The following is an 8,664-nucleotide window of genomic DNA, read 5'->3' on the forward strand; positions in this document are numbered from 1 at the left end:
ATGTATTCCAAATGGCACCAAGATTTTATGGTGGATGATAATGGCACGTATCATGGTGGTTAGAGTTATAGAAGAGAGAACATCAATTATAAAAGAAAATTATTAAATTTATTTACATAATTTTTCCTTAGGGCACATATTTAACTGCACTACGTACATATATTCACACAATGTATGTTTAATTTAATTATTTTAATTTACTTTCAATTCTATTAACTAATATCATGTAGCACATCAAGATTTTATGGAGTTAATCTAAAGGCTCACAAAGTTGATTATTTATTTCTATTTATTTAGAGTGTTGTTAGCCTAGAGAGATAGGAAGATTATTGTAATCATCCAATAGCTAATCGAGGTGGTGTGGCTCGGGGCTTATTGGTAGATGAGGATGAATATATTGTATATAAGGAGAGATATTATCATGGTTGACTATGATAAATTAATATAATAATGTTGAGATCATCAAATTAATATAAAAATATAAACTTACTTAAGCATACATAAGTGCACATTTAAGCTAGGATTTAGAGCGATCTTAATTTAGAATCAAGATATTCCTTATTAGTGAGTTTTTTTTTAAATAAGTTAAATACAACCCTTAAGTAGATGGTTAATTTGCACATCAATATGTACTCTTTTATAATAATTTAAACAAAACCAATAAGTAGATGGCTAATTTGCACATTAATGTATACTTTTTAACACATTAATATATAATTTATGATAGTAATCTAATGCAATTATAGAGCTTCTCTATCTAACATATCTTTCTCTCTTATATCTTTTTGTTAAGACTTAGACTTTGTTTGGGACGACTTTCTTATTACTTCTTAAAGTATCTTTCTTGTACTAAAAAGCTACTTTAAGAAGCAGGAAGAAAGCCGTCCCAAACGAAGCCTTAGACTTCGTTTGGGACGGCTTTCTTATTGTTTCTTAAAGCAATTTTTTTGTATAAAATTTTAATTTTTATATTAAAAAGTTACTTTTAGAAGCAGCAAGAAAGCCATCCCAAACAAAGCCTTAGTTTAGACTTATTATTGTAATTTTGATGTCATTTATGAATAGATTTGAATCCAACACCATTTTAGATAAGATGAGTATGGGTCATTATGAGGAAAAGAAATTACACTATGGGTCATCCTGAAGAAAAGGACAAATCTCCTTCACAATTGAGTTAGATGGGTGAGTGTTTGCTAAAAAAGATAGAAGAAATCCTATACTAGGTTCTAAGAATATCCTCTTGTGTTTAAGATCCTTCTAAAGCAAAATATGATATGATACCTTCATTCACAAGCATACCCAAATTTTAGAACACTCTCCATAACTATAATAATTGATAAAATACACCTTTAGGAGGAGGAGGAGAGCATTGTTTGCCATATTTGTTTTGTAATCTTGACAAGTATCAACCTCATCTGTCTAATGAATTTTTAGTTCACATAGTAGAACAATCTTCACAATGTTAATGTATGTTCACAAAGCTTATACATGAAGAATGGGTCCAATTGATCACTTTGCAAGTTCAAGTTAATAATTTATTTTCTTAATTCACAAAGTAGGACAATCTTCACGATATTTAAAATGTTTGTTCAAAAAGCTTATCCATAAAAGATGGATCTAATTGATCAATTTGCAAGTTCAAGTTAATAATTCCTAATACTCTAAAGTGCCAAATACTATTCATAACATGCAGATAAGTAGTACTATGCAAATAAGCCCTCTTGGAAGCATAATAAAGTTCTTTGAAATTTAAGTAATATAACTTTGTAGCATATAGATGCCTTGCAAGCTCTCTTAAATATGAGGCAGAAATCTATTAAATCTCTTAACAATTTTTTTATTCATTTTTAATAGGAAATATTGAAGATCAAATAGTCACAACATATATTTTCTCATGACGCACTCAAAGTCTTGGGAAAGTTCTTTCTAACGCACAACCAATTTAAATAAACTAATGTCTTTGATTGAATTATTATATATAACTCACTAATAATCTCATTGGCACTGAAGAGTACAATCATATGAGGAATTATACTTCAGACACTCACTTTCTTGTGAGATCATGAACGTAAGTCGAATAAATATCATCATCATCAAAGTTAATAATTGATTCTTATAAGGTTTTAACTTTTGAAATTAGTTAGCAAGCAATTTTTATTTCAACAAAAGATAGGCATTTATAGAAGGAAAATTCCATAAAAATGCGTATTTTTCCTTTTATTTTGACTCAATATAGCCTTATATGAAACTCATTCAAACCTTACTCAAATATATAATCTCTTATTCAAATATATTTTGACACGATCGATGAAGTGTCGAAGAAGATTCAAATCAGGTTAAAAATAATTATAGATATGTTGATGCCACGATCCGGCCTGGATACTTAAATTAACGAGGCGAAAGCGAAAAGTTGGAAGGATGTACATTTCATTTAATTTCATAAACAATTTTTATTCAACTTCTCAAATAAAACTGAAGAGCCAGTATCACAGAATTACCATAAAACTATTGATACCATTTTTCAATCTAAATGTTTAAATCAATCATATATTAATGTTTTCATTTGAGCGTCATCTTCTATTGGCGTACTCCTCCCTTTCAGGCTTTTTTATTTTTTATGGAGATTTACCTAAAAATGTTAGTTGAATGGGTTGAGTTTACATGATAAACTCAATGGATTAATTACCATTACTAAAATAACCTTCAACCATATATAAGATGCAATGCATGTTTTTTTTTTCATTTCTTATATAATATTAAAACTTATAGAACACTTGGTATATTTATATTCTTATATCATTTAGTGTATATATATATATATATATATATATATATATATATATATACCTTTTAGAGATGACATGGGGTGGATTGATTTTGTATATGCGTGTCTCAATTTAAAAGAAATATATGTCAACATAAGAATGCAAGTGCCTTTGTGATTGTTATGTTAGTATATGCATGTATTTCTTGGAGCTTGACAGTTAGAGAAACTCATGTATACCTTTTCTTTTCTTACAAATGAGTATTTGTTGCAAGGAAAAAAGATGCATACATATTTAATAGAAGTTGATTCACTACTAATAAATTAGGCTTTCGCAGCATTTTTTCTAACCTACAGCAGCAGTTTAAACACCTGCGAAATTATTCACAGCAGTTTAAGATCTGCTGCACATTTGTGTTCGCTGGAAAGGCTTTAGCAGCGGTTTTAAAACCGCTGCTATAGGGGAGCTTTAGCAGCGCTTTTAATTAGGTGTTAAAATTGTTGCTGTAGGGGAACTTTAGCAGCGCTTTTTACTAGGTGTTAAAACCGCTGCTAAAGGATAAGACTGATTACAAAAAAATAAAATGCCAAAAATCAAATTTTTTTGTTAAATAATACAAAAGCAATGTCAAATGGACACTTCAACATACTAGTAAAAATGTCTGTCCATTAAATTATAATCACGTGAATTTTAAATTTACTTTTAAGGATAGAAATTTATATTAGAATACTCTTAATTATATTTCAAAATTGTTTAAGCATGGGAGGGGAAAATTATATTAAATGAGTATTAATTTATCGTATAATTATAAACACTTAAGATGCTTATTTGCATATGCACAAAGTCTACAGTAAATAAAAAAAAAATTATTAAAATTAGTGATATTAACGTGAATTACATTTTGCTAGTACATTAAGAATTGAAATAGCAAAAAGCAAGAAAATTAAGTATATTCATGCATTATTTTTAATTACTAATTGTAACATAGATAGAGAAATAAATATAGGATCAGCTACAACTGTATACCAAATCTTTATCAATATATTAATAAGTCATCAAAGCATTGAGCTTATTAATGTTCCAAACCTATATTCTCTTCTTGGCTCCCTTCAGGGTTGACTTGTAACCTGGTGAAGTGGGAGTATTTGTTCTCCAGATAGTGTAATGATAGATTCAAGTTGTCTTCTGGTCAAACTCAGACAATTCATCGGAACCTTAAACAAATGCAATAAAAACAAAATCCATAAAACTGGATGTTTGAGATCAAGCCGCATCAAGAAAGAATTGAAAAGGAACAGACAAAAAGAAATAAGCCATGAGTCCTATACAAATTTAGAGAGGTTTTCACTAAGCTTCACCTAAAAATTTAAAATCCTTTGAATGATAGGTTATATCACTTCCTGTCGATGTATGTATCTTCTTGCATATACAACAGCTGCGTTTCATTAGCAACCAGCTTTCCTAGTCCAGACGTTTCTAGAAGATATTTACTGTGAGATCTGTTTAATTGAACAGTGAATACGTATAGAATAAAAGTATGGAAATGGAATAGATAAATAGCGACCTTGAAGAGAGAACTCGTATAATTGTCATTCTCCTAAATTGCCTGCAGCAAAACTCTCTCCAATTTCTCTGTTTTAATGTTTACAAAACATGTTGATTTCAGTAGTTATGAGTTGGAGATTTCTTTCAGGTGATTGTTGTTCAAGGATTGATGTCTCTAAAAATATTGTATTAAAAAAACCACTAGAAAAGCCCAATAGAGAATCATTTTTCGTTCATCAATCCCAATACCTTCAAATATCTATGCAACAAGATATGAGAAATCTCTTCTTCATAGTTCTTTATGTCTCTGCAGCAAACAACAGACAAGAAAACAAACGTAGAAGACGATAAAGGAAGCAAACAATAAAAAAAATAGAGAATCATTGTAGAATAAGCTTGTTTAGCAAGAAAAATAAGATAATTTTTTTGCTTAAGAACTTTAAAAATTAAACCACCAAGAACATGAAAACATGATTTTGTCGAACTGCCATCCATATTGACTGATAATGGGGGGCCAGGATGTTTTTTTGGGGGTCTGTATAAGCTGATGGCCCATGGATACGACATGTAAGACTCTAGTTGCATTTTGCCGCTCAGCCATCTTTCAGGTGCAATTTGAACCTATGATTTTGGAGGTTTTTGAATAACTCTAACCACAGGTAAACGAGATCTCTTTTATTCATATAATTGTCCATTTTATTAAAATTACCATCAAAACATTGGCAGATCCAGAAATTTTTTACCTTTGTAGCGCCATGATTATAATAATTTTTATGATAATTCTATTTATGCAAACAAAAATATTCTATATTATAAAATTAAGAGGGTAAATCATGCCCCCTTAAATCCACCTATTGCATTCCAGAATCTAGTTAGCTTCATAATAATATTTAAATAAAAAATAAATTATATGTTTAAAATTTCATTATTAAATAATATAAATATAAAACAAATAACAAAATTTATAGAAGTAAAGCACTGTAAAGGAAAAGAAATGATAATCGAAACTTCACCAAATTCAAATACTAGAATGAGGACATTAAATTTTTTGCTTGCATCATTGTTTAATTGATAGGAAAAACGCAACTCTACAAAGGTTGATTTCTAAATTAATTACTAGCACTTTACATAAATTATTGTAATTAGCGAAAGGAAAACAAGCTGACATGGATTAGGAGATCAATTGTGTACCTTCAAGTGAGAACCTTCATTATGTTCAAGAAAACTAGGTTTAATGATACTTTGAAATCTAGGCAAAAAGAAAATAAGTCTTGATGGCATATGAAGATAACATTTTTACTCTGACTTTAATGTAACTATGACACATGGCGAAAATGACACAGTTATAACCAAAGAATATAAGTTGACATTACAGGATGTTCTACAAGTAATAAATGCATCAAAAAAAAACTATAATCGAAAAATCCTTTAAAAGAGTGGCCTCCAAGACGAACTAAGCCGTTTGAGTCTTTTCAATCTTCATGTCGTAAGGTGTGGGTGTCTCTCAATCAATCTATAAAAATTTTTTATAGGCAACCAGTATCAGGAATGACAAAGTCTTTAAATCCAAATGAGCACACAAAGACAAGTCCATGCATAACAATCACAGCACGGGCTTCTTCCATTGGCTTCAAATGCAAAAGGTTCCGCTCCTTGACCAGCAATTATAACCTTAGGGATTTATAGAATGTCCTTTCACCAATACCTCTGCGTTAAGCTTTCAGATTATGAATTGGGTAGCTTTACTGATGTGGACTCAGTAGGGAGCAGATTCCTCTCTATTAATAGAAAAACGGCAGGATAGTTTTAACAGATTTAAGAGGGTAAACCCAAGACAAATCTAATGATGAAAATATATTGTTATAAAAAGTAGCAGGGTTTAAGAGCAAAGTCTCTTTCCAGAACCAAATGCCCTAACAAATAGTTTTGAATCGAGAGTTACAAATACTCAGGACCAGTTTTCTAATTTCATGCAAGAGAGCCTAAGATGACTAACGTTCGAGAATAAAATGAGAATATAATACGCTACAACAAGACAATTCAAAGCTTAAAATTCATAAAATAATCAGATTTGCTGTGATTAGAAATGACATACAACTTTGCTTGTTGATGCGCCACATATATAAAGAGCGTTGATTTAAAAATTTCAATCTTGTTGAAGAAAAGACAATCTTTATTATAACCCAAGTAGCATATGCTAAATCCACTACAAGAACATATATCCTACATTCAACTGTCTTGAAGAAACAAAACTTTATAAAAACATTAACAGAATAAGGTTGACTCGAGAAGTTCCGCAATCCTCGAACACTTAATTATTGCAAAGGTTAAATTGATAGGCAGCTAAGCAAAATGCCAGTGGGTTTACAATAAATAACGCAAACAGAAACGTTTATTGCATAGTAGAGGAAAAACATTAATTCTTATATTTGCACAGGAATGACGCAGCTAAAGAATATTGACGACTTAAGTGAATCACAATAAATTTTTGCTGAACAAATTAGCGAAACATACATCCATAACTTTACAACCAAGTAACTTAAAACAAAATTATAATTGAAATATATTGCAACAACCTTTGAACTAAATAGCTCTGCCACTTCCTCTTAATGAACACAATCCTTTAATATTTCAAAAACTTGGCCATAACATAAGAGAAAAAAAATATTCATACCCATTTATACTAATGCCTTCCATTCTTCTAACACTTTTGGATGTCAATTAGGCGAAAATTAATGCATTATCTCCCTGTTATTAATATAGAAGTTTAATAACAAAATAAAGGTGATAAATACATTTAATAATAAAATATCTAATTTTATATTTTAAATACCAATAGTTTGAGCTTCCTTTGTGGTGGATGTTGTCCTGATATTTTTCATGAATTGTCTGACACTGTTCACTTTATAGGTTGTTTGCACCACTCCTCCGAAGTCTTACAACTCGATCAAAATGCAAATAGTTGTCTCACTACTGCGCCTTTGTTGAGTCGCGTGGTGCAGAGGAAAATAATCTGCTGGAGTGACCCAAAACCCTGTGTACGTTACCGCTCCTGGGTGTTCGGCTCATGCAATTGTGTGTACATAATCTAATTTTTTAGTAGTGATCTTTGACTGGTGGCATGTACATTTTCATAACTTGATAATATATATAAATGATCCTCATCTATACCATTTGTAGCCCCGCATGTTAATTGCTTGATGAAATGTCTTAGTAGCGATAATGTGGTCGGTAGTGCGAGCTTTCTGTGCGGATTCTTATTTCTCTAAATAAGTATGTTGACGGTCTAATCTTCTTTGCAAAAATTCCTACAATTCTCTTATTGGGTGTCTTACGCTATTTTGTGAAGAATAATGCAGATTTTGTGGGGTTTTCTTTCCACTGATTTATACAAAAATCCCTATAGCATTTAGGAAGATCCTTCATTGCTTTTGGTCAGAAAGTCCTACAATCTTTTATTGGTTTTATGCGCTGGTCTTTGTGGGGTTAGATGTAGGGATTTTCACTTTGTTTTATGCTCCAACTGCTTTGGAGATGAAATTAGATGCTCATTTTACTTGTTTTTAGCTCCAAAAACTATCTTATAAAAGATGAATTAGATTAAGATTTTCACTTGTTCACATGATTCCAAACTTATTTTGGGGATGAATTAGAATGAAGACTTCTCTATATTCTCATTGTTTAAGGGACTGCAGTATTCTTTATTTTGGCACAAAAGAATGTTTATTAAATTTAAGTTAACTTCCTTTTGAACTTTTTGATTGCATATGTGTTGGAAATTTGGATTGATTTCGTATATGTGTGTCTCAATTTAAAAGAAATATTGTCAACATAGGAATGCAAGTGCCTTTTGTGATTGTTTGTTGAGTATATGTGTGTATTTAGTGTTGGAGCTTGGCGGTTAGAGAGAAACTCAGTATACCTTTGTCTTTTCTTACAATAGTATTTGTTGCAAGGAAAAAAATGCATACATATTAAATAGAAGTGATTATTGATGGGGTTAAGTGGCGACATTTTCCAATGTATTGAATATATTTATATATAAAATGATCCTCATATCAATTTTTCGTATGCGTTTTTATACGCCCTCGCATTTAAATTGCTTGATAAATGATCTTAGTAGGGATAATGTGGTTGCATTATGTGCGAGCTTTATGTGGGAATCTTGTTCTCTAAAAAGATATGTTGATGAGTCCATCTTCTATGCCGAAAAAAATTCCTAATATTTTACTGGAACTATTTTCTACAGATTTTGTGGGAAGAATAATTGCAGATTTTTGGGGTTGTTTTCTCAAGTGGATTTTTAATAATCTAGTAGTACCGTGGACTGCCTGGGGCCCGTACGAGTCGCGAA

Source organism: Dendrobium catenatum, unplaced genomic scaffold, assembly GCF_001605985.2.
Source record: "Dendrobium catenatum unplaced genomic scaffold, ASM160598v2 fragScaff_scaffold_1063, whole genome shotgun sequence".
Classification (NCBI taxonomy): Eukaryota; Viridiplantae; Streptophyta; class Magnoliopsida; order Asparagales; family Orchidaceae; genus Dendrobium; species Dendrobium catenatum.